The 7,236-nt window shown below is 35.2% G+C and overlaps 1 pseudogene; it reads right to left on the reverse strand.

Annotated features, from left to right (window-relative positions):
- Positions 1 to 4,318: 4,318 nt before the first annotated feature.
- LOC103211124 lies at positions 4,319 to 5,099 on the reverse strand (annotated as a pseudogene).
- Between the last annotated feature and the right edge of the window lie 2,137 nt (positions 5,100 to 7,236).

The following is a 7,236-nucleotide window of genomic DNA, read 5'->3' on the forward strand; positions in this document are numbered from 1 at the left end:
CTTGGGTTTCTGAGGTGGTATCCCTATGGAAATAGATTGCCCAACTTTCCTTCCAAAGAGTGGCTGGTGGGTTTGATCTGCCAGCCTTCTTGTTAGCAGTCAAATGTCTTAGGCACTACATCACCAGAGCTCCCAAAACATACTATACAGCCACTATAATAAAAACTGCCTGGTATTTGTTCAATGATAGATATACAGAGTAGTGAAATAAAATTAAGAAGTTGGGATTGACCTAGAAATCTTTTGACAACTAATTTTTAACCTGGCAAAAAAATCCATCCAGTCGGATAGAGTCAATCTATTTAATAAATGTTGTTGTTGTTATGTGCCGTCGAGTCAGCCCCGACTCATAGTGACCCCTCCTTGGGTTTCTGAGGCAGTATCACTACGGAAGTAGGATTGCCCAACCTTCCTTCCGAGGAGTGGCTGGTGGGTTTGAACCGTCAGCCTTCTCGTTAGCAGTCAAGTGCCTTAGCCACTATGCTACCAGAGCGGCCATTTAATAAATAGTGCTGGTAAAACTGGATATCCACTCTCAGAAAAATGAAATAGGAACCATACCTCACACCACAAACAAAAACTAACTCAAAATGTGTCACAGACTAAATATTAAACCTAAAGTTAGAAAAGTCGTAGGAGAAAATCTATAGATAAAACTATAGAACCTAAACTTTTGTAAAAGTAGGATAAAAAAATTACAACAAATGCATAAATAGAAGAAGATAAAATAGATAAATGAGACCTCATAAAAACTGAAAACTTATGCTCATCAAAAAATCTTTATTAAAGTGTAAATGGATAATCTATAAAGACCAGGAAAAATCTTCAGAAATGACTTACCTGGTAAAGATCTAATCTTTAAAATCTACAGAAAACTACAACAACTCAACAACAGTAAGACAAATAACCAAAGCACAAAATATGCAAAGGACATGAAAGAACCTTCACCAGTGAGGACATCAAGCTACCAACAGCATGAAAAAATGTTCATGATCATGAGCCATCAGAGAGATGCAAATCCAAACTATAGAGAGTTATCATCTTACCCCAGCTAAAATGACACTGGTGATAAGTAAACACAAATATCTGTGAATAACAATTTATGATTAGGCAGACAATATGGAGAGGTTTGCCCAGAAGACTTTCATGTTACCTGTTTGTTCAAAACCCACTGCCTGATGTAAAAAAGAGTAAAACCACTGTTCTGATGTATTTTTCCTGGGTCTTTTCACTTACAATGAAGTAGTATTATTAAGAGTTGAATTAAAGTAAGCAGGGATTGGTTGGTAGAGTTTCACTACATAGTTCAGTTTCTGCCATGGATTAATGTAATAGCATCTGGGATGCATGTGAAAGAGGAGTTTTATACACAATCAATTTTTAAGGAAAACACACACTGATTTCTTTCTTATCTCCAGTCTATCTTGATGTAACATAGTTAAGAGTCCGTTTTGGTAAAGTTTACAGTTGTTATATTTGCATTTTAAAACAAACATCTAGAATCACCTAACCTCTTCCCAACACCAGTGATTATAGATGAGGTACTCATCATGATTGTCCCAAATACATGAGACTTTAACCAACAGAGTATCTCATGCCACATTTTTAAGATGTTAGAAGACACCCTGATGTTAGCTGGGATATTCAGTAGGAAATCCCGAGAAATGTAAGAATTAAGTTTTAGAAATTGGGCAGGTGAATAAAGGATAAGCAGTCCATCCAATCAGCTCTGACTCATAGTGACCCCCTCCTTGGGTTTCCGAGGTGATAGCTCTATGGGAGTAGATTGTCCAGTCTTGCTTCTGAGGAGTGACTGGTGGATTTGAACCATCAACCTTCTGGTTAGCGTTCAAATGCTTTAGGCACTATGCCCCTGGAGCTCCTAGCTTTTTTTTTTTATAAAAGATAAGCAGTCCTTCCTGCCTTGGTGAATATCATATTGACTAATATGTATAATTCTACTAAGCTGGTGTTGACATTTATTTTATTCTGAAAAAAAATGTACAATTATTTATGTATTTTATTTTTCATAATGCGTTTTTTCAAAATCCTTTCATTAACATTAAACTCACAGCATGCATGTTTAATAATTATTTTATGAATTTTCTCATTTTCGAGATTGAAGATGAAAACTGAAAAAAAGTTTACCAGTATTTATCAACCACCAAGTGATCCACAATTGTATCACTGACTATATGAAAAGCAAAAGATACAAATTTGTCAAAGAAGTCATTGTTCTGTTGTAACAGTTAGGGAGTATATTTTTGTTTTGTTTTGTTTTTTAAATGCGCTCTGGTGACATAGTGCCTAAGACATTTGACTGCTAACCAGAAGCCTGGCAATTCAAACCCATCAGCCATTCCTCAGAAGGAAGGTTGGGCAATACGCTTCCATAGTGATACTGCCTCGGAAACCCAAGGCAGGATTGTTATGAGTCGGATCCCACTCGATGGCAGTGGGTTTTGGGGTTTTATTCCTAAAGATAACAATTTACCAAATGCAGTTGTAAAATGTGTAGCTGAATACCACTCTGTAAAGCATGACTCTTCATTTTGATCTGATTATGGTTTTCTTAAATACACTTCCAAAAAACTGCATTCAAACCCACCAGCCACTTCTTGGAAGGAAGATTGGGCAATTTACTTCTGTAGTGATACAGCCTTGGAAACCTAAGGAGGGGTAGCTATGAGTTGGATCCAACTCAACGGCAGTGAGTTTGGTTTTGGTTTTGGTAAATATACTTCCTTCATTTTCTTATTCTTTTATCTCATTTTGATTTCATCTTCTCTTATGCATGCATAGCAAATTAAGCCACAATTGTTAATAAAATAAGTTTCAGAAAATATATTTGGCAAGCAGTTAAATGATATATTGACATCATTTAGTAGAAAATAGTCATTACTATAAAGCTCCACTATTTTTCATCTAATTCATGATATCAAGATATTGGAAATTCATTCTAATAAAGACAATACAGCTAACATTTTTGTAATTGCTATTGTAATTTTAATTCAATTATTTGATGTTACATATCCTTTTTTTTCATTATAATTTTATGATGTATTGATAATGAAGAATTGGAGAAAATAGTTATTCACCATCAAGATTTTGAGAGGCACTATCCTGGTGCATGCATATTATGTTTTTTCCTTATCATCCCTTTACTGATCCTTGGAATAAGTTCCTCTCAAATGTATAGAGAAATTAAATTAATGAGATAACTTAATATGACATTTTATCCCTGGACATATTTTTAATTAGTCCTGAGAATAATACATTACTTGAAATTTTTCTAACCCTGGGTTGATTTAAACTTGAGCTGAAGGAGTCATTTTGTATCTGAAAGAGGTAAGATAAAAAGTCAAAGACCACCATTGATCATATAACCTTCAAATTAAGGTAATCAGTGTGTCATGAGTGAAATTTAACCCTTTTACAGAAAGAAATTAGAGAATAAAAGAGAGCAAGATATTCCTATTGCTTCACTCTCAGGCACTTCTAGAAGTTCTCTATCATCAAGGAGCTCATTTTTTGATTGGAGTAATAAGCATCAAATGAATTACAAAATAAGGAACATAAATATATGAAAGATGATATCCTAGAAAGTGATAGGGGTTATATTAGTGATTATTTCTGAGGATTCTAAAAAGTTAATACTTATGAAAAACTACATGGAGAAGGAAAATTTACTTCCCACGTAGAAAATAATGTGTATTTCACAGATAATATTGTTTTGAATAAAATGTAAGGAAATGCATATATTAAGGACAAATATCTAGTAAAATGATAAAATGAAAATGGAATCATAGTGAATAGTAAAGAAAAAATAATGATCTCATTGTTATTCCGAAGCAAGATTACATTTAAGCTCATAATACATCTCAAATTCTACTCCATGATTGTTCCAATCCAGTCTGTTTGAATGTGTGGTGTTTGGGAGGTAGGGAGGATGGTTTGCTTTGAAATCTTTCCTCTCTACAGTGCACAGAGCAGAACTGATATATACCTTTGTCTATCTATCAGTTGAGAAATATGTATATATATCCTCAATCAAGAAATATATGTACAATTGTAGCTCTATACTAAATACTATATTATTACTTTTATCACTTCTATCCACACCATCTTCTAATTCCAAATTGCAATTTTTACTTTTTATAATCGAATCATTAATAACTGAGTTGTACATGAACCCATTATATTATGTTACTACAACTGGAGATCATATCGTAAATTAGACATCTACTCATGTAAATATTGTGGGCATTATTGGTAAGGCTAAGGATCCCTAGGGTTGGGATGATTTTCAAAGATTCTATCATGTGGACATCAGCCTTTTGAGGAAGTTTTGACCCTTGGCCAAAATGTCCTTCAGTGCTTCTTTCATAGTTTCGTTCCGTAGACTGAAGATGAAGGGATTCAGGAGAGGTGTGATGACACTTGAAAGGATGAAGAGAATCTTGTTGAGGTGCAGGCTACTTTTCTGAGAAGGATGGACATAAACAAAGATGGATATCCCATAGCCCAGGGAGACCACAGAGATGTGAGAGGCACAAGTGGCAAAGGCTTTACGTTGACCTTGGCCTGAGGGTATCTTCAGAAGAGTAGAGATGATGTACACATAGGAGACCACTGTGAGAGAGAGGGAACTGATGCAGAACGAGGGACCTGAGAAAGTCCAATAGCTCAATGACACGAATGTCAGCACAGGCCAAGTGAAGGAGGGGGGCACTGTCACAGAAAAAGTGATCAATCACATTGGGACCACAGTATGGCAGTCCTGCCTTAAGTATGGTGGATGGCAGGATAAGGAGAAAGCCACCCACCCAGGAAAGAATGACAAGGCGAACACAGAGTGAGCTAGTCATTATCACCGGATACTCAAGGGGACTGCAAATGGCCACATAGAGGTCATAGGACATGACGGCAAAGAGAATGAACTCTGTGCACCCAGAAAGGAAGTAGAAATAGGATTGTGCAGAGCATCCACCAAATGAGATACTCTTCCTCTCTGACAGGAAGCCTGCCAGCATCTTGGGAACAGCATAAGTTGTGGTTAATATTTCACTGAAAGAGAGATTGCTGAGGAAGAAATACATGGGTGTTTGCAGCCTGTAGTCCACAATGATCAGGGTAATGATGAGGCCATTTCCAAGGACAGCCACCAAATAGGCCAATAAAAAAATCAAGAACAGGAGTCCCCCTAGCACTCTGGTGGTTGGTATCCCCACAAGAATAAACTCAGTTACCAAAATCCAATTCTCCATTTGTATGTTTTATGTTTCTTTTACTGTAAAAAGAGTTACAAAAGAGATGTAAGGAAGATAAATGACTTACAAAAATGTACAATTTATGAAAACTTGGGAAGACATGATTTTAATCATTCTTCTGTTGTTGTTGTTGTTGTTGTTATGTGCCGTCGAGTTGGCCCCGACTCATAGCGACCCCTCCTTGGGTTTCCGAGGCAGTATCACTACGGAAGTAGGATTGCCCAACCTTCCTTCCGAGATCATTCTTCTACTTCTAGCAAAATTAAACTAAATGTGTTAGGGAACAAGTTTTCCAGAAACATCCAGAAAAAGATAGATGAAAATAAACATCCCTGATGTTTCCATTTGTTTTATATTTTATAATTCTTGGAGGGAATCAGAACTATTTCATTAACACAAATTTTGTCAAGTAAATTGTTTAATAAATGTACCAATGAAGATGGGGTTGGCACATCAAATATAATAGCAGTTTATTCCCAACATTTACCTCATAGGGATCGAGATGCAACAGATGGTGAGAGGGCACATGGATTGTTTGATTTTAGCAAAAATGAGGTATCAAATGTGATTTTTGTCAACAACAATGAAAAACGACTATAATAAAGTTAATAAAGTCTCTGTGTGTCATAAATAAACAAAATAAATAAAAAAGTAATTTGAAAATAATACTAATATTAATAGGGGCTCTGGTAGCATAGTGCCTAAGGCACTTGATTGCTAACCAGAAGGCTGGCGGTTCAAACCCACCAACTACTCCTTGGAAGGAAGATGGGGCAATCTACTTCCATAGTGATACTGCCTCGGAAACCCAAGGAGGGGTCGCTATGAGTTGGGTGTGACTCGATGGCACATAACAACAGCAACACTAATAGTACAGCAATAGCAATTGCATTAGTGAGCATGTATATACTAATCTACTTTAAGATGAGACTGGAATTTTAAAAAATCCTACATGACTATATAAAATATTCCAGAAATAAACATACAAAATAGAATAACTTAAAAATGTAAAAATGTGAACATTACATATGAGGAAACATATAAATTAAATAAATAATGAAAGTAGTATTTGGAATAGTCATTCATATTAATAGCATAAGGTATTATTCAGGAAATAGAGCAGAAAATGAGACAAAAAGGCAAATGTTGATCTTGGAAAATACTGAAATTTCAGATGAAATGTTGTGAAGCTATATGACATGAGAGATCACATCTAATTTATGACAAGACATTTAGAAATACAAGCAGAAATGGAAATATAATATGGTAGTAAGTGAATTGCACACAATATTTTGGATATTTTTTTTCACAGATTCCAAAACCACAAAATAAACACTAAAATATATGTTAATAATATTATGAATGTCAAATATTTAGGAATAAATTATATTAAATACACACAATGGTATGAATAGAAAGGTCACATCTCTTGATTGAAATCAGTATTTCAAAATTATTTATGAATAGCATGTAATTCAAACCAAAATTATAGATTGCTTTTATGCTAGAAATGGCTATTTTTGAGCAGAAAAATAAATATTATTTTACATTACTAGTGCCTAAGGCACTTGACTGCTAACCATAAGGCTGGTTGCTCAAACCCACGAGCCACTCCTCTGAAGGAAGCCTAGGCAGTCTACTTCTGTAGTGATACCACCTCAGAAATCCAAGGACAGGTCACTACGAGTCGGTCCGACTCAACACACATAACAACAATAACAAAGCTGTCTTAACATCTTATTACCTACAGTAAGATAATTTAAAAAGTTATCAAAAATTTCATAAAAGCACATTTAACCATTTTCGTGTCATTCATGGGAGAAATTGTAACAGCAGAAATCATTCAAAATGGAATTTAAATGTCGCTTTCTCAGTTTGTAATCCATAAACTTCCTTTAAGCACTCTGAGTCAGAAGACAGGAAACATGAAAGTAGTGCAAGGAAATACTAACTGAACAGAAGAGTC

The sequence above is a fragment of the Orycteropus afer genome, unplaced genomic scaffold, assembly GCF_000298275.1.
Source record: "Orycteropus afer afer isolate SDZICR_OR568_19922 unplaced genomic scaffold, OryAfe1.0 scaffold00695, whole genome shotgun sequence".
Lineage (NCBI taxonomy): Eukaryota > Metazoa > Chordata > Mammalia > Tubulidentata > Orycteropodidae > Orycteropus > Orycteropus afer.